Below are 24183 nucleotides of genomic sequence, written 5' to 3' on the forward strand. Positions count from 1 at the left end.
AAACAACAATTTCTTCCCAGTTGCACCAATACATTATCACCAAATCAGGAAAGCCATATGAATATATTTGTATGGCTTATATTTTTGTTTTTACTGTTAGCCAAAACCATATGACAAACTACTGGATAAACCGTGTTGAACAGGGCTACAGTATGTGCTGTACAAATAAGAGTGATTATATTGATGCAGATAAACCACAATAAAGCCATCCTTCTATGAACTGAACATTTTCATATGCACATTTTAGATGAAGGTCACCTTAGTGTTAAACTGTGGTTTTATTGCTCTGTTAAACATTATATATAGAATCATGTAATAAATCAAGCTGAATACATCCTATAAATAAGGCTGATAATTCTCTGAACTATAAAACCAAAATGTTCTAAAAATTATGTGATTTATTTTTCCATCTTATCATTGAAGCTATAGACTACCAATCTTCCAATGCACAGATCTAAAGGCAGGAGTATGTATCTAATAAATGTTCAATTAATTTTCATCTAGTTAGCTTTCACTTTCCACACTTAATCATTTTAATATTAAAGATCTGAAAATCTGAATTACTGGAGAAATTTATGGTGCAAAATAGTCCTTTTTTATATTTATATTCTGATGACTATGCTAGCAATAAAGCTGGAGATATCCATAATAATAGTACTAATATCACAACAACTAGTGGCAAGGGCAGCTCCATCCCTAATCTCTGCAGCCCAGGAAAAGGGTATATTTATGAGATAATACAGTCACAGTTATTGCAAATTGTTTAGGGTTAAGTACCAATTCTAACATGGCTTCTCTGTGTGTTGTTTGAGACAAGCACTCTAAAAATTCCTAAGCACAATGACATATTATATAAAGAAAAATTAGTAGAAGTTCATAATGATGAAAACATGTCCTGCATCTCTACTACACAAAATCTTTATTTTAAATAATTATTGAACTCAGTAGACAGATTAGAATATTGTCTGTATATTACTTTGTTATTTGTTACCAAGTTACTCAGATTATTCAAAAAATCAGTTTTATTGGGTTAATGTGATAAGAGCAAGTTTTAGAGGGGGTTTATTCTTCTTGTGGCCATACTGTACAGATCACTTGATCATCCTTGCTCTCGGCACATTGCAGAATCTTGGTTAGCTATGGTTTCTCAGAATCCTAAGCACTGGTAACAACAAATAAGCCTATGCATAAGGCTGAGCAATGTGGCACCTTATAAGCTAACTAGTTCAGAGACGTGTGCTTTTGTAGGCTACAGCCTACTCAGATGCTACTGATGGACTGGAAGAGAACAGATGGTAAATAAAAAGGAATAAGGTTGTACAGTTGGCCATTTTGTGGCTCAGTGCTTAAATTCTTCCATAACTAGCCAATTCATCCAAAACTTTTGCATCTATAAGAGCCATAAGAGAAACAGAAGGAAAACAACTCCAAAAGCAGAATACAAGATAGGACAGCCACAGAGACACAGGCTACACATACAAATTACCATTCAATAAAAAACAGCTATAAAGTTTTCCAGCAATAATTTTATAGCTGGTTAATTTGCACTTGTAGCCAGTCTAAATTAATGGTGCAATTAACCACATAATTGCATAATACGTGCAACATGTTGAGAGAGCCTCAGAGCCATAAAGGAAGATAGATATCGTCATTTCTACTGGTGCTAACATGTCTTCCTGCTGTCAAAGCTTGGCTGTTTGCCATGATGATGCCACGAAATGGGATATTTTAAGATCTCGTATTGATCCTTGCTTGAGTTCTGAAAATAGGAAAAAAGTTTATATAATTTGTTTTCTGCATCTGAGCTTGCAAGTCTATGTAGGTAAAAATATTATAAATGTATAGATTTATGTGATATTGCAAGGAAGGAAGGAAGGACTTTGACTTTTTAGCTACTTTATTCAGGGGTTCCGGGTACAAAAAACCAGACCCTCCAGGGTCCAGGTGCAATATACAAAGCAAAGACAAACACATCACCATCAAACTGAAAGCACCATGCCATTACATTCATAACATCACACCATGACATACACCTTCACAGTATTATACGTCGGGTGTAAAATGCCATTATATGGTCAGGACACCAAGCCACACAGTCTTGCAGACCAAAGCCCTTTATAAACAAACAATTGCTACCCTGCTCTATCCAGTAATACACATACCAATGCCTTCAACTACCCACACAAAGAAAAAATGCAAAAAGCAACCTGGTCATGGCCCAGGGTACAGTGCAAGCTCAGAGTTGCAGACCACCACCGAGTCTGCCCAGTTGCCCAGACCAGTCATGACATCAGAGCATGTATTGAAGACGGCCGTCCTCCACGTGGCACAGTGCCTCCTCAAGAGCCCAGTGCACCTCAAAGGCAGGCACCACCCACCACTGCACAGCATGCTCAAACTCCAGTGAGATGCGCACCCACACCAGGAGGCTGAAAAGCCCCAGCACAGCATTTGAGCCGATCCCAGAAAGCCGGTTGCAGTGGCTCTTGAAGACAGCCATCTTGACCTGACCCAGCAGAAAGTTGGCCAGGCAGAAGGCACCCCATTCGGCCACCCAGTACAGATAGGAGCACATGGAAGTGTGCTTTGAGAAGCTCCTGCCCAGCGCCTTCAGTGGTGGCTTGAGGGTGAGAAAGAGTGGCCACAGGTGGGGACAGTTGAAGAAGGTGTGAAAGAGTCTCTCCTCAATGCCCCTGTTGCAGAAGACACAGGCCGTCGAGGCGGCTGGGTCAAAGTGGGATGCAAGTATACCAGTGGCTAGGATGTTGTGCAGCAGCCACCACTGCAGCTCGCCAGTGTTCTTGGTGGTTGGTGGCTTATACAGTGTGTGCCAAGCCGGGTGGGCTGGTGGGGAAGCTGGCAGCCCCAGGCACCTTTGCCACAGTGTATCAGGGCAGCCCACCAGCACCTGGGCATGGCAAATGTGAACCTCCCAGGCATACAGGCTTCTATGGGGCAGGGAAGGAAAGGGGCAAACTGTGTCATTGTCAGGAGGCATAGGGAGCATGATCAGGGTTCCAGCACACTGGCCACAGCCAGGGCGACCAGCAGTGGGGGGAAGGTCTCATTCAGGCATCCATGTAAAGGAGACCTGGTGCACCTGGAGATTCATAGATTCATAGATGTTAGGGTCAGAAGGGACCTCAATAGATCATCAAGTCCGGCCCCCTGCATAGGCAGGAAAGAGTGCTGGGTCTAGATGACCCCAGCTAGATGCCTATCCAACCTCCTCTTGAAGACCCCCAGGGAAGGGGAGAGCACAACCTCCCTTGGGAGCCCGTTCCAGACCTTGGCCACTCATTAGGAAGTTCTTCCTAATGTCCAATCTAAATCTGCTCTCTGCTAGCTTGTGGCCATTATTTCTTGTGACCCCCGGGGGCGCCTTGGTGAATAAAACCTCACCAATTCCCTTCTGTACCCCCGTGATGAACTTATAGGCAGCCACAAGGTCGCCTCTCAACCTTCTCTTGCAGAGGCTGAAAAGGTCCAGGTTCTATTGTCTCTCCTCATAGGGCTTGGCCTGCAAGTCCTTAACCACATGAGTGGCCCTTCTCTGGACCCTCTCCAGGTTATCCACATCCCTCTTGAAGTGCGGTGCCCAGAATTGCACGCAGTACTCCAACTGCGGTATGGCCAGTGCCCGATACAGGGGAAGTATCACCTCTTTGGATCTATTCGTCATGTATCTGATGATGCACGATAAAGTGCCATTGGCTTTTCTGATGGCTTCATCACACTGCCGACTCATGTTCACCTTGGAGTCCACTAGGACTCCAATATCCCTTTCTACTTTTGTACCACCCAGCAGGTTATTTCCTAGGCAGTAGGTATGCTGGATATTTTTCCTCCCTAGGTGCAGCACTTTGCATTTCTCCTTGTTGAATTGCATTCTGTTGTTTTCTGCCCACTTGTCCAACCTGTCCAGGTCTGCTTGCAGCTGTTCCCTGCCCTCCGGCTTGTCCACTTCTCCCCACAGTTTTGTGTCATCTGCAAACTTGGACAGAGTACACTTCACTCCCTCATCCAAGTCGCTGATGAAGACATTAAAGAGTATCGGTCCGAGGACCGAGCCCTGTGGGACCCTACTGCCCGCACCCTTCCAGGTCGAAACCAACCCAATCCACCACGACTCTCTGGGTGCGACCCTCTAGCCAATTCGCCACCCACCAGACTGTGTAGTCATCCAAGTCACAGCCTCTTAACTTGTTCACCAGTATGGGGTGGGATACCATATCGAAGGCCTTCCTGAAGTCTAAGTATATGACATCCACCCCTCCTCCTGTGTCCAGGCGTTTCATAACCTGGTCATAAAAAGAGACTAGATTAGTCAGGCATGATCTGCCTGCTATGAACCTGTGCTGGTTTCCCCTCAGCATAATTTGTCCTGCCGGGCTCTCGCAAATGTGAGCCTTGATAATTTTTTCAAAGACTTTGCCAAGGATGGAGGTGAGACTGACCGGCCTATAGTTGCCCAGGTCCTCCTTCCTCCCCTTCTTGAAAATGGGGACCACATTGGCCCTTTTCCAGTCCTCCGGCACTTGGCCCATGCGCCACGAGCGTTCAAATATTCCCGCCAGTGGCTGTGCAATGACGTCGGCCAGTGCCTTCAGTACCCTCAGATGGAGCTCATCCGGGCCTGCCGACTTAAAGGCATCCAGTTCCTCCAAGTGACTCTGCACCATCTCAGGGTCTACGCATGGTAGTCTGGCGTCTTGCTGCTGCCTCTCTACAATCCCAGTGAGAGACTTGTCTTGCTCCTCTCTTAGGAACACTGAGGCAAAGAACTCATTGAGGAGTTCAGCCTTGTCCCCACTGTCCGTCACCAATTGCTTCTGCCCATTTAGTAGGGGTCCTATTCCTCCCTGGGCCTTCCTTTTACTCCCTATATAACTAAAAAACAATTTCTTGTTATCCTTTACTTGGGATGCCATCCTCAGCTCCATGGTAGCTTTGGCCCGTCTAACTCCCTCTCTACAAGCACGAGCAGAGGAGGTATACTCCTCTTTGGTGATCTCTCCCTGTTTCCACTTTTTATGTGCCCCCCTTTTCGCCTGTAGGCTGCCCTGGATTTCTCTGGTCAGCCAAGGACGCCTCCTGGCCCCTTTCCCTCTTTTTCCTCGCGTCGGGATCATCTCCCTTTGTGCCCGAAGGATCATTTCCTTAAGGCACAGCCACCCTTCTTGGGCTCCCATCACTTCAAAACTCCTACTCTGCAGTGCATCCTTGACTAATCGCCTGAGTTCATTGAAATCAGCTTTCCTAAAGTCTAGCACTTTCACCCTACTAGTTACCTTACCCACTCGACGTCTTACGAAGAATTCTATTATTAGGTGATCACTGTCCCCCAGATGGCCACCGATCTGTAGGTCTCCTACCATATCATCCCCCGTTGCCAATACTAGATCCAGTAAGACATTCCCCCTAGTGGGACCGTGTACCTCCTGTGTCAGGTGGAGGTCCAGTACACAGGATAGGAACCTGCGTGAACGGTGGGACTTTGCTGTCTGCATCTCCCAGCAGATGTCTGGGTAGTTTAGGTCCCCCATGACTACCGCCTCCTTAGCTTTTATGGTCTCTGAGAGCTGCCTCAGGAGCCCCGAATCTAGTTCTTCCCCTCAGTGTGGGGGTCTGTAGCAGACCCCTACCACCAAATCCCTTTCTCCTTGCCCCCCATGTAACCTAACCCACAATCCTTCTACTTCCTCATCCTTCAGTTCCGTCTTGATGCGGGTCGATGTATATTGCTCAACATAGAGCGCAACCCCTCCCCCTTTCTTCCCCACCCTGTCCTTTCTGTATAGCCTATAACCCTCAATATGTACCGCCCAGTCATGGGATGAATCCCACCAGGTTTCTGTTAGCCCTACTAAATCATAGGTGTTTTCTGCAAGCAGGAGTGCTAGTTCATCCTGCTTATTCCCCATGCTCCTAGCATTAGTATATAGGCACTTGAGCCCTGTGACTGGTGCCTTTGCTGCCCCCCAGCTCCGAATCCCAAGGGGCCCCTTATTTCTTACCTGCTTATTGCTTACCTGTGCTGTACTGCCAGCTGCCAGTCAGATGGTCATCCAGAGCAGCTGCTGTCTCCAGTGAGAAGGCAGCCTGGATGTCACACAGGAGGTGACCCATGCTGCGGACAGAGTACATACCCTGCTGGGCAGTCAGGGCCTTGGGTGAGAGGCAGGCCAACCAAGCAGAGATGGCCCAGGCAGAGGACATGCACCTGGATGAGGGTGGCTGTGAGGCTGGCAGAGGCCAGGCTCAGCATGGGATGCCACAGGTCTGGGTTGTGCACCAGGGCTTTTTGAGCAGCTGCAGGAACCACAGGTGCTGGGCCTGGGCCTGGAGGTGGAAGGTGGCCTGCCAGGCTCATACCACACTGTGGTAGAAGGTCAGAAGCACTACCCAGTTCAGGAGTGTGAGGTCCAGCAGGAAGAGCTCCCGGTCAAAGCCAAGGGCCCCCACCCTCTGCAGGAACTGGCACTACTAGAGAAGTAACTAAAGAGCTTGCAGACGAAAGGCAGCCACCTTGCTCACCAGGTTGACCAGACTCTGGCCCCGCTTGGTGACATGTAGGTAAAGGATGGCTTGTGGGAACCAGTGGCACCCAGCCCAGAACAGATCTACCAGGAGACTCTGGAGTATCTTGAGTATGTCCAGTGGTAGGTTGGGTATGGCACATTGGTGCCACAGGGTCACCGCCAGTAGGTTGTTGGCAATGAAGACCTGTCCATGGTAGGAGAGGCTGGGTAGGTGCCAGCACCATAGTTGTAGGCCGGCCTCCACCCCCTCCTTAAGGCCGTCCCAGTTGCATGCCATGAAGGTTGGTGGCCCCAGGAACACACCCAGAACCTTGAAGCCCTCACGGTGCCAAGTGAGGCCTCCTGGCAAAGCAGGGTAGTTGTTGCACTGGTCCATGTGCCAAGCAGCAGGGTATCACTCTTGGTCCAATTGACACAGGCCAAGGAAGTGTGCTCATAGGCTCGCTGGCAGCCTGTCAGGGTCCACACGTATTCCTAGATGTTGAGGAAGATGGTTACATTGTTTGCATATGCTAACATCCTGAGTGGAGGACCAATGGGTGGGCCATGGCTGTTGGAGGGCTATGCTGCTCAGGTGGCGCCACAGAACATGCAGCAGCAGCTCGATGGCCAGGGCATAGAGCATGCCCAATAGGGGCAGCCCTGCCGGGTGCACCTGAACATGGGGAACAGGGTGCAGAGCATGCTTTTCACCTTGAGCAGGCTGGAGTTGTCTTGGAACAAGACCCAGAGAGCTCTGGTAAAGAGGAACCCAAAGCCAAAGGCCTCCAGGGTCTGGAAGAGGTAGGCATGGCCCACTCAGTTGAAGGCCTTCTCCTAGTCCAGAGAGATGAGGCCAATGTCCAGGCTGATGATTTCACTGGCTGTGAGTATGTTGCATAGCAGGAACAGGTTGTCTTGGATGGTTCCACCTGGCATGCAGTAGCTCTGCTCCGGCCCAGTAATGGAGGCTATGATGGTGTGAAGGCGGGTCACCAGCACCTTGGTCAGAATCTTGTAGTCCACACACAGCAGAGAGACCAACTGCAAATTCTTAATGCAGCTAAGGTCTCCCTCATTGGGCAGCAGCATGAGCACCGCTTGGCGGCAGCTGATTAGTGTCACAACCCAAAGTTGTGATTTTTGTTTGTGTGTGTGCTTCGGCACCGCTAAATTATTTTCCAGCCAATTGTCGCTTTCTTTGCATGGTAGAGTTCTCTGCTGTGAGAGAGAACTCTGGTGCAACAGGGGATTTCCCGCCAAATTACAGCTTCTTTGTAGGGTGCATTTCTTTTGCATACTAGTGATACACGCTGCAAAGGAGTTCCCGCCATTTGTATTCGGATTCGCGCCACATTATTGGCCAATTCCAAATGTAGGCACACGTGGCGGCTAGCTATTGGCTTGCTAGCCGTACAAAGGCTTGGGTAGCTTCCGCCCAAGTCAGAGGAGGAGGGAGGAAGAGAGAGACTCTGTGTGAAGATCTCCAAGCGCTGCGGACCCTCGCGGACCCAACGCGCCTCCTCTAAGCAGGCAATAGAGGCAATAGAACCAAACCTACGGACCTTTCGCTTCTAGCCTCTCCCCGTCGCCAATTGCAATCCCAGACGTATCCCTTTCCTGTAACTTTGAACCCGCGGAGTCTCAACTCCGGGGAGCTTTTCAAGCCCAACCGAACTGGACCCACGGAGCCTAAACAACTCTGTGGGAGCAATCAAATTTGTCGTGTTCCTCTAGCGAGGATCTAAGCGGGAGCTGTGCCTGGAAACCTGTCCAGCCTACACCAATACCATCTTCAGGTGTAAGTAAACAACCTTTTCAATCAACCATTACACCTCCGTAACTAATTCTAGCTCGCGCGTACCAAACCGCCTCACGGTTTTCTCCAACCCCGCGTGCCCGGGCTGCTGGCCACAGCCCGCGAGCACAAAGACGGGCCCGGCTTGCCCCCCGGCCCGCACAATTAGTAGGACTTTGTCAGTGAGGCTCTCTGGAAAATGTTCAGGAGGCAGGGGCTAAGGAGAGGCCAGAAGGTCTTGTAGAACTCAGTGGGTAACCCATCAAGGCCTGGGGTTTTGTCAGAGGTAAGGCCCCCGTGGAGGCTGCCAGCTCCTCTACATACAGTTCCCATTCCATCTTGCTGGCTTCCAGGGCGTAGAGATGCAGCAGGCCCTTGTTGACTTTCTGCATGGCATCAGAGAAGGATGGCTCGGCTGCAAACAGGTCACAATAGAAGGCAACAATATGCTCATGCACTTTACCTGGGTCTGTGACCTGCCCTCAGGGGTCTTGAGGGGATCTAAGACTTTGCTCACTGCCCGCCACTGCTCCAGGTCAAACAAGAAGTGGGTTGGAGCGTCGGGTTCTGCCAGCAATTGGCAGTGGGCACAGATCTTCACTCCATTGGCTGCACTCTCCACCAAGTTGCATAGGCATTTCCTGCAGAACTGGAGCCTCTTTCGCAGTGCTGCATTGCTGCCAGTGGCCAACAAGGCAGCCTTGAACACTGCCAGATCTTTCTCCAGCTCTCAGATATGGCAGCACAGTTAATTCGTGGTCAGCTGGGAGTACTACTGGCAAAAAGCCTGGATCTGTACCTTGCTCACATCCCACCACAGCTTCCAGGAGGAGTAGCTTGGTCTTGCGGCCTCCCAGCCCCACCAAAACTGGGTGAAGCAGTCCCAGAAGTAGGAGTCTTGGAGCAGGCTGATGTTGAAGCACCAATAAGGTGCCTGCATGCAGGCTCTGCTGGGCAGGCTTAGTTCAAAGCAGGCCAGACCATGATGTGACAAGCCCAAGGGAATGATAAGGCTGCTGCGCAGGAGAGGCAGATGGTGCTTGGTGACAAAGGCAGTTAAGGCAGGTGATGGTGAGACCACCAGCACTTGTCCTGACCCAGATGTACTGGTGCACGTCAGGATGCAGGGCTGGCCAGATGTCAACGAGATCTGCAGTCTTGAAGGCAGACTGCAGCTTGCAGACTGAGGGCAAGTGAGGCTCAGGCCCCATGTGGTGGAACGAGGCATCAATGGTGTAATTAAAGTCTCCGCCTACAAGCAGCAGGTCATCATCCTTACTAGCATTGCGCAGGTGGGCAACCAAGGTCTCAAAGAAAATGACCCCCTCCTGGCCATCACTGGGTGCGTAGATGTTGATGACTAGCAGGTGGTTTGGTCCTAGGGTGATGTGGACAGTAAGCAGGGGTCTAGGGACAACCTCCCATGCCATCGCCATGTCAAGCTGCAGCTATGGCAATAGGAGAGTTGCAACCCTGATGCTGAGGTTGGTGCCATGGCTCAGGAAAAGTGGCTTTGCCAGGCAGCATGCCAGGCTACCTGATTGAGCCCGTCAGAATGCATCTCTTGGAGGAAGACGACAGCCAGCCACTTCTGGTGCAGGAGCTCCAGGATGGCCTCCTATTTCACCAGATCGCAACACCCATTAAGGTTAAAAGTGCCAACGGTTGTGGCTGCCATGGGTGTGGGTATGGGAGAGGAAGAGCGAGGCAAGGTATGGGTGGAACAGAGAGCACCTAAGAGCAGAGCAAGACAGCAGAGACAGGTGGGGAAAGCCTATTATGCTCTGCTGTATTCTAGGGACCCTCCCAGATCCCATTCATCTCTTACCCACTATGCAAGCTTCTCCAGTTGGTAAGCCATCTGCTGGGTGCCTAGATCTTGCTGCATAAGTTTGGCCATAGCCCTGGCAGCCTTCACAAAAAACATAGGGTCTGCGCACCACTGGGTGATGTGCCCCTCTACATTCTTCTGTCCTTTGTTCCACTTCAGCAAAGTCAGGAGACCCCCCATAGTCGGGGCAACTTGGTGGGGGATCCACCAATGTGGGCTGGACATTTCCAAAAGAAGAGCAATGAGGCCACATGCCAGGTGGGAGCTCACCTGAAAATATGGTGTCTATGCCCTCAATGTCCAGGCACAGCATTCTCCTCTCATCATCCAGGTCAAGGACCGACTCCAGGAGGGCGATCTCTGCCTTCTTGAGGGGAGAGAGGTGATCCTGCTCTCGAGGTTGCTTGCAACACTCTGGAAACTGGGTCTCCATCTCTCTAGCTTCCCCACCCAATCCGGTAGGCTAAGATGCAACCAAGACGTCAACAAACCCCTCTGCTGTCCCTTGGGTAAGGCTTCCAGAAGAGAGGCATTCTGTATCATCTTCACTGCCACCCGACTCCGGGAGCTGGGAGACAGGTAAGGGGTTGGTGACCCCTGCCATCACTCCCCTCCTCCTGCCTCTGAGTCATCCCCAGCCACAGCCACATGCAACAGGATCACCAGCGGGACAGCCAGAGTGGAGTTCGGCTCTCCAGTGGGAGCCCCCCTGGCATCAGCCAAGGAGGGTCCCTGCAGGGATGGGGTGTCTGGAGAGGCCCCCTTCATCTTCCTATCCTTGTTTTTCTTCTTAGTGGTGAACAGCACTAAGAATAAAACAGGCAACTCCCGGCCCAACCCCCAGGGCCAGCCGCCTCAGACTAGGCTGTGGTGGAGAGCAGCCAGGCGGAGGCCTGCACCCCATCATCTGACAGGGCCCTGGCATCAGTCACCCGCTGCCCCAGCTGTCTCAGCCGGGGTGGGTGTGGGGCAAGTGGAGGCATCATCCCCTCCACCTGGCAAGGCCTCTGCACAAAGGGGACATGGGCACCATAGGTGGGATGGGTGGAAAAGAGTAATGAGTAGTAGTCCCAGACCTTCTGCTGGATGGTGCACTCATGCTGGAAACCCCAGCTCCCTCAGATGAAATGAGGTGAAAGGATGTTAGGAAGAGATTCCGGCATCACTGGGGGGTGGGGGGGCTGTGTCCCAGAAGTGGATGCACCATCCCTCAGTGCCACTGCAGTCACCAATGTTCTGGCTGCTTTCTCCAGCGGGCACTGGGCTGCTAGGTGGGAAGAGCTACCACACTGGAAACACATGGTCTCCCCCAAGAAAAAATAAATCACAAACCTCCGCCCATCAAGCATGGGGTTCAAGGCATGAGGCAGAGACTAGGGGCCCTCCCTGAGGAGCATGAAGATCATACCATATGCTAGATCCAAAAAAAAGCTCAATACAATAAGCTAGATCCAAAAAAAAGCCCCTCCACTTCAATGCTGCAATACCTAAGTAGCAGGCACATTACCCCAGAATTATGATCCAAATTGTATAAGAACCCCAAGTACCTGTCAGTTAATGTAATATGACCAAGTAAGTACTTCCAAAGGGCAATAGAGAAGACCTTGGCACTGAGCAAGGTACACCTAGGGGTAGAGTCAATAGGTCATGCTGCAGACTACATCTATATATGCAAAATAAAGTGCATGTCTGTATGTATGTATGTACGTTTATAACTCGCTTATAACTCAAGAATGGCTGGTCCTATCTACTTTACACCTTCCAAAATCACTGGATACCAACCAAAGAAAATTATAGGTTGGTTATTTTTCACTTGACCCATTTTGGGGCTTCCAGTGACTATTTAAGTGAACAGTGCTTTTCACATGGACAGTTATATGTGGCTTGCTCCAGACTAGGTAGTTGAAGAAGGGTCTATATACTAGTGCTTTGTGAAACAGCACCATTTCATTTTGACACCTGTTTTGCCATTTTGAAGGGACAGCATTTCATTTTGTTGTTCCATTTTGTTTCGAAGCGCTGTTTTATTTTGTTTTGTCAAAACTGTTTCAATGTTTCACCCATAGGCTATAATGGGGAATCATAAAAATGCCTAAAACTTTATCAGTTTTTCCCTGATTCAGATGAAAATTGCAGGGATGGTAGCCCCTTCTGAGGGCACGAAACCTGCCATGGTTCAAAGACATAGGTGCAGATGTTTCTGGGAAATTGCATCTCAAACTGTTCAAAGCAAAACTCATGACACTTGCTGGCAACAGCAGCATCCTGTCATCCAGCACAAAGATCCAGGGGCCTGCAACCATGGAAGGGCTGTGGGGCTGTGCCAGATTCCTCCCAGAGGTGCAGGCCCCTGGATCTGCATGCCATATGACAGGAGGCTTCCGCTGCTGCCTGGAACCAGTGCCAGGAAGGCTGGGGCTGCCACTGGCTGCAGGCAGCAGCGGCAGCCTCGTGTCATCCTGCATGCAGATCTGGGGGCCTGTGCCCCTGGGAGGAGTCTGGTAGTGCTGAGAGGGTAGGTTGAGCTCTGTGGGGTTCGCAGAGCTGCTCAGAGTGCAGTCCTGGCTCCCCCCACCCCCCACCATGAGGCTCAGCTCCATGGGGCTGGCAGACCTGCTTGGAGCACAGCCTGGTGGCAGGATGTGGGGGAGAGCCAGGGCTGCGCTCTGCCTCCTGCCACAGGGCTGAGCTCCATGGGGCTGGTGGAGCCACTCGGCACAGTCCAGTGGCAGGAGGCGGGGAAGAGCCAGGGTTGCACTCTGACCAGCTCTGCCAGCCCCACAGAGCTCAGCCTGGTTGGGAGAGCCAACGCTATGCTTCACCTCCCTCCACTGGGCTGAGCTCCATGGGACTATCAGAGCTGTTTGGAGCACAGCCCTGCCTCTCCCCTGCCTTGTGCCACTGGGCTGCTTCAAAACTCAAAACATTTTGAAACTTTCAACATTTTGAGTGCCCTCATTTCATTTTGAAGCTGTTCAAAGCTTTTTGTTTCATTTTGATTTTGCTGTTTCAAGTTTGAAATGCGTCAAAACAGCTTTGAAACAAAACATTCGGCGAAATTTTGCACAGCCCTACTATATACTGGTGTCAACAGGAAACACCAAAACACAGTTTACAAAGAAGTTCTACAATAAAAATAATGCATTTGGATGTCATTTGAAATGTTGCTCCACGTTAAATATTGAATGTTAAATAAGTTGTACTACATTCTTTAAAAATAAACAATATTTTTTACCTAAATATGTTGTACTAAGTTCTTTGAAAATAAACAAACACTGCAATTACAAAAATAATGACCCAGGCAAAGAATGGGTCCGTCCACTACTTAGTTATAAAACAAGAAATAACCTTGGCCTCAAGAATCAAAACCCTGGGAGGGAAGTGCCCTCTACATTGAATGAATAGAACCATGCTCCTTCTTGTTTGGATGTCTGCCATGATGATGCCATGACATGGGATATTTTATTTTAGCTCTCTGAATCTTGCATGCTTATCTGTTCAGTTGTCCAGCATCAAAAAGAGGGATATCGCCTAGCTGAGGAAGGACTAAGACCCAGTACCCCACTGCCTGGGGGTTGATACCTTCATTTTACCACTTTATTTTGACTCTCATATTTTTGGTGTCAAAACAGTTGCTGAAATGCTCAATGGTCACCTAAGGAAGTGAGGACTTTTAATGTGAGGAATTATTAACATAACTGAAAATGGAACAGAATTTATCATTATGCCACTTTATAAATCTGTGGTATACCCACACCTTGAATACTGCATGCAATTTTGGTCTGCCTCACACCCCAAAAAAGGCTATAGGAGAACTAGAAAAGGAATAGAGAAGACCATAAAGCATGATTGAGAATATGGAGGGACTTCTGTATGAGCAGAAACTAAACAGGCTAGGACATTTCTGTTTAGAAATGGAGGGAGAAGAGACAGCAGATGTTTAAACAATCAGAAATGGTGGGGAGAAATAATAGAGAGATATTTATTATTCACTTTCACAATATTAGAACTAGGAAGAAGTGCCACACTGTCTTACCTTCTGTAATACTTGAACTAGGGACCTATAATGAAAGTATCAAGATGCAGATTTAAAACAAACAAAAGGAAGTTCTTTTTCACAGTCTATAATTAATTTGTGGAACTCATTGGCCAAGATGTGTAGAGGCTGATAGTTTCAAAGGTTCATCAGAGGATTGAATACATTCAGAAATGATAGGTTTATCAGTACGTATTAAGCATGATAGGTAGGGGTGTACCCTGGATTGTGTCGGATAATGGACTGCTTTTGTAACTTACATGCCTATGTAACCCCTGCTTATGTACCTAGAAGAATTATTTCAATCTGGCCATAAGTGAAAACCCAAATTTTAGGACTCAAAAATGTGCCAAGTAAATTGTGGAAAAATTGAGTATAAAACCTTGAAAAAATAATGTTCACCAACTTCTTTCAGCCTCATGTGTAATATTAATATGTTGCTTCTTGCCTTCTGAGGTCCTGGATTTCATATTATATTTTGAAGGATCATGAAGTTCAGAATTAACTGGTTGATTAATTTATGTTAGATAAGCCATGACAGTAGCCTCTCAGGGATATGCATAATGGGGATATAAAAGGGGGCTTGTAGCAGGAGGAACCCAAGGACAAGGAAAAAGAACTTCTCCCAGTCTAGATGAAAGCATTGCCTGTAGGCTAGTAAAGATGCTGTCATGTACAGATTGCTCACTCCCCTCCTCCTTTCCCTCTCATTCTGGGGAGATGGTGCTGTACTACTATGTCTCAGGCTGGCAACACCCTGGTCGTTGTCTGCATAAAGATATAAGAAAGAAATGGAGAGAATTCTTTTTCTACTTTACATTATTTTATGAGTGTACAAGAAGCCAGCCAAATTATTGTGATCATGCCCCAACTGGAGTCAGGAACATAATGACTCTTAACTCCCACTATAGCAAAATCAGTCCAAGAGCTGAATTAATTATTGTATATAAAGTAGAGCAGCTGTAGCTCATTGTGCGACAGCATTTTAAAATGCTGGTGGCACTGGGTTTGTCTACGCAAGATGCTTTGCTGAACAGTAGATTAGTCTACTGCACAGCAAACCATCACTGTCTACATGTGCTCACATTTACTACACAGTAAATTAGTCTACTGGGTAGTTAATACAGGTAGTAAGCAAACTGTGCAGTAGATATTGCTCAGTAACACATGTGTAGATGTTGACTGGGAGCAAATTTGCTCCTGGACAGTCTAGCCAGCAGAGGGACACAGGGGACAGGGAGCTCTCTGTCTCTGGTCCTGGTACTGCTCAGATCCCCAGCTCCCCTCTGGAGCTGGGAGCTGATCAATGCCAAAACAGAAGAGCTCTCTGTCCCCTACCCTGGCTCCTGACAGCACAGAGCTGTCTGCTCTGGGGAATGAGCAGGGGCTGGGAATCCAGCCCTTTCCTGTCCCCCAGAACAGCCAACACTGCGTGGCTTGAAGCTACTCTGGGGGACAGGCAAGGCCTGGATTTCCAGCCCCTGCTCACTCCCCAGAGCAGCTGACAGTATGCCAAGTAGGGCAGCTGCAGATGAGCCTTGTGCCCCCCTGTCCAGCAGGAGGCTTGCCCACAATTGCCCCACACCCCAAACAGCTCCCAGCAACTCCTTGCTGTTCATGGAAGCCCTGTGCACGGGGGGACTTGCTGGTAGCTGTGTGTCTAGATGAGTTCAGGACCAGGAGAGTTCTACCCACTGCAGAGGTAGCTCTCTCCCAGCCCATGCATATCAAGTCCCCTCCTAATGTACACAAGGCCAGGAGACAGCTGCCACTGCAGCCGGCAGAGTTCTCCTTGCCCTGTTCCCAATGGGACTGGCCCTGTGCCCCTTGCTAGCCCCCAAGCTAGCACAGGGGGAACCTGGAGCTCCCCTTGCCTGCTGCAGGGGGGGTAGAGCAGGGCAGGAACAAAACTGCTCCCAAGAGGGAGCACATGTAGACGTGCTCCCGGGGCAGACTTACTGTACAGTTAACCTACTTTGAATAAATAGCATGTGTAGACAGGCCTTAATATCATTCTGTTTTAGTAAATAAGGTCAAAAGTGGACAAACTGGGCTCTCTGGGGAAAATGTGTAAGCTAAAACTGCACTAAAATACCACACCCTTTTTGTATCTGAAAGCACATCATGCTTGGCAGCCCCTATTTTGAAATTATTACCTTTTGACAGCCTGGCAGCACCTTTAACCCCGTTCTGCACCTTTTAACAGAACTTTCAGTCAGACTGACTATAGTAATTTAGAGTGCATACAATTGCAACCTTCATCTATAAGCAACACCCCTGAAGTTTGATATGAAGGTGAAAAAAGTGACAGCAAGCACTAAAGCTAAAATTTCTTCTCTTTTACAAAAACATATTGATGGCTTGAGAAACAGCTCATGGCCTAACAGATTAAGTGTAGGATCTTTTTGTATTATTTTCCCATCATTTATATCAAAATACAAGGAATTTAAATTACTTAAGGCAAATAATCACTTTTATGCTAGGCTGTCCATAAAATAGAGTATTATATGCCACAGTACAGCACAAAAAGACTCAAATTTCCTTTTTCCCAGTAAAGTTCATATTTAGTTGAAGGTATACTAACTGTTTTAATTAGTTGTCTAAACTCTACCACCTGGCCTTAAACTTCTCTTTTAGCCTTTCTGACAAATGTAACTTAGGGATTTCAAATATGCTAAAATCAATCCATTCAAAATAAAAGTGGACTTACTCAGAAAATGTTTGCAACCAGTTTCTGCTGATATGCAAGACAGAATGCTTCTATTACCACCAAATCTCATACTGAAAGCATTATATCTATAACCAATATAACAGTCTAATGACCATGTTCTGGATTCTCATATTCCCATGAAATCATGGTCTTCAGGTCCCCTCTAAAATAGTATCCATGTATCCAGCACAATATATGATATAAAGTCTGGCTGAGGTTTTGTTGTGTTGCTGATTTGTTTTGTTTTTCCTTTTGGGGGAGGGGGGTAGGTGGGAGGGTCATAGGAGACTGACTATTTCAGATTGACATTATGCAATCATATTACTAACCTCTTCTACAAATTTACCAACTCTAAATCTTGGCAGTTTAAGAGGAGTGGGGGTTCAGACAGAAAAAATTATTATGGTTGATTCACATAAGGAGGATAAGAATATCTGTACTTTTACAAAAAGGACAAAATAAAAATATATGCATTTAAAGTAATGAGTCCTTTGCACTGTTTAACAAATGAAGGCAGTGAAATCTTGTCTTTTATGCTACATAGTGTACACTACTGAACTCTCAGGTCTGTTTTACTTTACTTCTTCACATGGGTTTTAAAAGATGTAATGCCAGAGGTATTGGATAGGTTGAGGGAGTTAGTAATGGGATATGGAGACATTGATTTCTAGACCATTTGTCCTAGTCAAGTTCAGGTCCATGGTGACTGAAAACCATTACTACACCTAATGGCTCTTTGCTGGTTTATATGGAATGAGATGATGGTCTTGTTCTCCTTAGTGAACTGGTGCCAACATAATAAATACAAGTTTCTAAGGAAAAAGATCAACTGAACTCCTTAAAACCTTATCAACTCTAAGGCATTTCCTTAGAATTTCTTCTGTTGAAATAGCTAATACATTTGATTATTGGAAGGTCACATTTCATTAAATATAATAGTTTTGATGTTTTATTACTGTTCTTACATTTATTTATGAATTTAGGAAAGTTCATACAAGGGTAACAGCATATTCAGTTAAATAAAAATTGCTGGTAAGTAGCATCTTACAAGACTGGGTCCTCATCTCAGCTGGCGCTAAACTATGAAAAGCATTTAAATACTGTTCATAATATTAGAAACCTAGGGCATTTGTAGATGACACTTTAAAGCAGGTTTAAAGTGGGTTAAATGCCTTTTGCACTGTTTTAATGGCATTGGTGTTCGCATATTCGACCGTGTATTGCATATCAATTCCAGCCGCTGTAGCACATTCAGCAGTGTAATGCACCTTAAATGACTTTGGCACACAGCAAATGAATTTGGGGAGCTGAAAAATAAAACACCTCTGAGGAGTTTAAGTTTTCTACCCTACAGCCATGGAGGGAAGCATTGGGCTCTGTATGGCTCAGGGGCTGTGCAGGCAGACCATGCAGGCAGACTGGCAGCAGCCCAGGAAGGCAGGCTCCACAGAAGAGGGAAAAAAAAAAGCAGCAAGCCTGATCTTCCTCCCCACCCCCACCCCTGGAGCCTGCCTGCCTGAGCTGCACAGAGAGCTGGTGCTTCCCTCCATGGCTGTGGTGCTCCCTGGGACTGCCCAAACCAGGAGCTGCTGCTGCCATGGAAGGAAGCACCAGCTCCCCCCTCCCCCCACAGCTCAGGGACTGCTCTGCCCACCAGCAGCTCACTCTCCCCTCCCTGCCACTGGAAAGGTAGGTAAGGATCGGGCTCCAATACGGGTGTACACAACATGGGGGTTATTTCACCCTAAACTGAAGCAGCGTTTTTAAAATCCACCACTTCAATTTAGGGAGAATTAAACCCCCATGTCATGTACAAATACCTCTAGGGACTTTCATAAAGATGATCGTTAATTCTACTGAGCACTTTTGGCAACACTACAGAAATCAACACTACAGTCAATACTTTTGCTGGCATTCTCAGAAGAGAGACTAAATAATGATGAATGGGTATAAAGACTAAATTATTCCTTTATTTTTAGGTTTGGTCCTTCTTGACCACAGCTGAGGTTCTGTTGTACTTGTCATTACTGTATTTATTTGGCTACATACAGGAATTCAGCTACCAGCCTGCGCAATCCATCAACTCCTTTGACAAACACAACTTTAATTTTACTATCCCAAAAGAATCTTGGTCCCATGGAAGACTATAGGAGTTTTTAAATTGATTCATTAGATAATAATCTTCCCTTATGATACAAACAATACATGGAAATCTAGCAATGTGCAGAGTAATGCTGGTGAAAATATTCACTGCAAATAACTATCCATAGAATTCAGCATTGTTTCTCTTTCTCACAAATAACTCATATCATGATCCAATTTAGATTTCTATGGAAGTATTTGTTATTTAAAAGTTTTACCAAGAGATTAGCACAAAGATAAGCCTATCTGCCTTCAGACTGTTCATTTTGACTGCATAGTGTTTGTGGTGGGATTTCAGTCACCTAGAACAAACATTTTAATCAACAGAATAATGAATGATGACACGCACACACTTGATAATGCACAAATGCCCTTTCCCACATGTAATACAGGTATTCATACAATCACTAACACATTCATTGAAACAAAACCTGTCTCATACAAATGTTCAAAAATTGCAAGCAATAAGGACTGTCACTATGGTCAAGTGTAAGTAGTTAGTCAGAATGCAAATTAAAGTTCATAAATATTGGATTTTTTTCTCTGCCTTTATAGGAAAAAAATAACCTGGCTGTTAGTTCTTTCTGCCAACCTCTAACATGTTTCCATTAAATGCTGATCCCTTTAATGCAGGCTAAAATACTTGCCTTTTTAGTCTGAGACTGGGGGAAGGGTTTGCAAAGGAGAAAAAAAAATAGGCAGTTTGTAACATTTTTAGAAGTGTTCAAATGAAATAAAAGACAGTCACACAAAGAACCTGACTGGGAAGAAAAAATTAGCATTAGAATAGTACCAGCTAGGTTTAGGCCACATACAACAATACAACCCTTCTGGCCAACAAAACTTCAAAAAGCTCCATGTAGAGACACAACTGACACAAACACATCTTCATTCAATCATAGATAAAATATATGGCTTTACAGGATATTAAATGTTTTTTCTAGCTGGCTAAGCACTGGGAATTGTTTCTACAACCATCTCCTTCTAGTAGGATAAGTCACACTGAATATAAACAATTAGAACAGTTACTTTAACCATGTCAGGTAGAGTTCAAGCAGAACCAGGGGTTGTTTAAATGCCCTTTCCATAGGATAGTAACTTCCCCATTAATGATCTGTTGGGTTTCCATAGGTCTCCCTCATCCTTACTCAAAATATCGGCATCACTAAGGACCAGAACTGTATGTATTCTCACTCATATATTATAATAATTTAATACTAGCCTGTTTCCCAAAGTTCATGTATTTTCTCAGTGAGGAGGTCATTATTTAATACTTCTTTTACGGTAGTTCTGAGCCTCTAAATTGATTTTTTTAAATCCATTTTAATAACTTTTATAGACATTTATGTCATAAATTATCTTAACTCTTCTATTTGGTCCAATTCCTTGTTAAGAATTATTATTGTGCCTCTGGCTTTTGAGCTTTATTGCTTATCTCCAGTCTTCTTAGATACTTTTAGAGTTCCATTGGTTCTATTTTTTGGAAAATGGTGTTGCATCTAACCTTTTATGGGGTATCTTTTCTTACATGCCATCCTCCAACTGGGAGGTGAAATATTTTCTACTTTCTTTAACATGAGGGAGATGAAAAATATATATTGCTAAACATGGTAATGGAACAACTTAAGTGAGTAAAGTAAGTGGCATACATTGACAAGAAGCAGAAGAAGAAAACTAGCACTTTTGTTGTCATTTCTGTTTTCAACTAATAGAATTAGGATTAGAATTATCCTTCTGGGCAGCTGGCACTGAAGTCATAGATTCATAGATGCTAGGGTCGGAAGGGACCTCAATAGATCATCAAGTCCGACCCCCTGCATAGGCAGGAAAGAGTGCTGGGTTCAGATGACCCCAGCTAGATGCTTATCTAACCTCCTCTTGAAATCCCCCAGGGTAGGGGAGAGCACCACCTCCCTTGGGAGCCCATTCCAGACCTTGGCCACTCGAACTGTGAAGAAGTTCTTCCTAATGTCTAGTCTAAATCTGCGCTCTGCTAGTTTGTGGCCATTATTTCTTGTAACCCCCGGGGCGCCTTGGTGAATAAAACCTCACCAATTCCCTTCTGTGCCCCCGTGATGAACTTATAGGCAGCCGCAAGGTCGCCTCTCAACCTTCTCTTGCGGAGGCTGAAGAGGTCCAGGTGCCCCAGCCTCTCCTCATAGGGCTTGGCCTGCAAGCCCTTAACCATACGTGTGGCCCTTCTCTGGACCCTCTCCAGGTTATCCACATCCCTCTTGAAGTGTGGAGCCCAAAATTGCACGCAGTACTCCAACTGCGGTCTGACCAGCGCCCAATAGAAGGGAAGTATCACCTCCTTGGATCTGTTCGTCATGCATATGCTGATGCACAATAAAGTGCCATTAGCTTTTCTGATGGCTTCGTCACACTGCTGACTCATGTTCATCTTGGAGTCAGACTACTGAACTGTGTTATCCTTTTACTTCCATACTAATATAATATTTATTTTAGCAAGTCTTATTTTAAAACCTTGGCTCATTTAAAAGATTGCAGTCTAATGATGAATTGATTTTAAAAGTACCAAATATAATTTCCCTGTAGCCAGCCTTGGAGGTCCACCACTCCAGCACCTGATGCCCCCTGGAGTCTAACCTACCTGCTGGCTCTTTCCTGGCCCCGCCCTTTCTCCAATCTCTCAGCTGCCATGACTCTATTATCTTTTCATCTGTTGGGGAGGCAGTCCCTGGGAGGCTGGGGGTAGGCTTGCTGGTCCCCTCAATAGTCAGCTCTCCCTTTGTAGCTAGGTTTGCCACACCTGGGGTCCATGCTCACCCTCTTCAAGTGCTTCTTTTTTAAGGGAATTCTGTCTCAGGCTGCCAAGCACCTTTTGAGGCTTCAACTGTCACAGTCCTGGCCCACTTTTACTCTGGCTGCACCCTCAGCCTTGGTCAACTCGGCTCCAGTTTCACTCCACCACTCTCACTCCCTCTAGCTTGGGGATAGCTTCTGTTGCTGATAGTGGGGCGTGCCACCCAGGAACCCCCACCCATGGCCTCCTCCTACCCTGTAGCCACAGTCCAGTACTCCAACTGAAAAACACAAAAGAGCGACTGAACCAATCCTAACTTAAAAACTTAAGCACTGTGTCACAGGCTGGCTCACTTCCATCCCCCCAGTCCCTGAGTACCTCTTACACTGGCTTGACTCCTTGCTACAGCCAGCTCTCTCCTGGAAGCTCCCAGCCCTCCCACAGCCAGGGCCAGACTACCCATTACATAGTCATGGACTGGGTTTATATGCCCAAGCCCATTCTTCTTCTGGTCATGTGACCAGATATCCTGCATCCACGGGGCAAGATGCAGCTAACTACAGCACTAACCATCTCACCTTTACAGTTTTTGGTTCAGTCCACCTGCACAGCTACTACTTGCTGCACTTTCTAGCCCCAAGTTTCCTGCCCTCTACTACATTCCTAGTATCAAGTGCAGGGGCTCCAAGGTATAATCCTCTGAACCAGGATAGATTTGGAAAGCAATAGTAAAATTAGGGTGGGGGGGCAAGACACTAGCCCCGGGCACCAACTGAGAGGGGACACCGGAGTCTCGCCTCTCCTCCTCCCTGAACTTCAATCTGGAGTCTTTGCCATGACAGGAGCAGCCACACTGAAAGGGCTGTATGCAAAATGGTTCCTTCATGCATATCTGGTGGAACTGCCACTTTATACAGGTTTCTGGATAACTACAAGAACAAACATTTACACTACACCTGGCTTATGGCTTCCCATTTCAACCCACATTTTCCATCTTGGGATATTTCCCAAGCTTCCAATAATGTACATCAACACAAATCTCTATGATACCACATCATCTCAGCAGCTGTCAACATAACAATCAGAGAATAGAAATGGGCAACACTGCTCAACATAGCAGAATAGATAGAGTATGGTATATATTTATCACCATGGAAGAGCTACCTGCTTCCATAAGAGACTAATAGATGTTTGTTCCACTTGGTTTTCATGTTACATTTATCTAATACAAAAGGAGCACAAAAAAGCACAAGTGTACTACAATGTAGAGATACAAGACTACTCAAATACAGAAGACAACAAGAGACATGGGCCTGTTTTCCTTCTGAGCAAAAGGTAATGGACAGTGTCTGAGGAAAGTCACTGAAATATTTATATAGATGATCATAGCTTTGTGGTAGCCAGAACCAGAGGGGTTAAATCAAAAAATATATGCTCTTGGAAGCATCTGGTAATTGTCTAAGCAGTTAAGATTAACTAATGCAAAGCTTGCAAGTTTGCAACCTGCAAGTGGAATTTGTCTGTCACAATTTAACCAAAGTGTTGAATCTAACTGTTTGCACTGATCATGGGACCACTGAGCCCCAAAAATAAGCAGAGCTACAAGATTAGCTGATCTAACAGGTTTTTTAAAGGTCAAGCCATAACAAGATCTGACCACCTAATATAATTAGCACATTCCAAGGAATCCAGGAATAAGAAACTAAGGGCAGAGTAATGCTAATTTCAAACCTCAAAGTAATGTGGTGTAATTTGCTTATTGGGTGAACCCGAGTTTGGGCGGTAACCTTTCATGATAATTTCTAACACCTTTTGATCCTATAGGGTAACAGCTATAGGGCAAGATTGTGAGTGGCTCTAAAGACAACAGATTAGCATAAGATAAGGTATAAAGAAGCATGTATGTCAGATGACCAGCATGAAGGATGGCACAGAAGGACCATCACCATACCAAGCCTGGACCCCGGACTCCCAGTGTGAGTGAGGACCAGATCCTGACCAAGGGAGCTTCCTGGTGACCCCTCAGACAGCGTTGATCGGGGACACCTGACTTCGCTGGAACAACTTGGCATGCACCTGGCATAGAGGGACTGCCGATAAGTTGGCAACCCCATATGGGAACTCTTTGTCATTCTGTCTATCTGTTGTTATCATTCACTATTAGCTCTTTATTACTGTACTATCTTTTTGTCAAATTAACCTGTCTGTTAACTGTTGTATGCTAAAATTGCCTTTACTTCACTCCTGATTTGCCTCCTTGATATCGAACACAGCACTGCAAGGCTGATACACTCACAGTGCCTAGCCAGCCTGTGACACAGCTTGTATCCAAAAGTGTGTTTTTATTGTTCTTTAATATATGTTTTGGGTATGGTTAT

The sequence above is a fragment of the Alligator mississippiensis genome, chromosome 2 (genome assembly GCF_030867095.1).
Source record: "Alligator mississippiensis isolate rAllMis1 chromosome 2, rAllMis1, whole genome shotgun sequence".
Lineage (NCBI taxonomy): Eukaryota > Metazoa > Chordata > Crocodylia > Alligatoridae > Alligator > Alligator mississippiensis.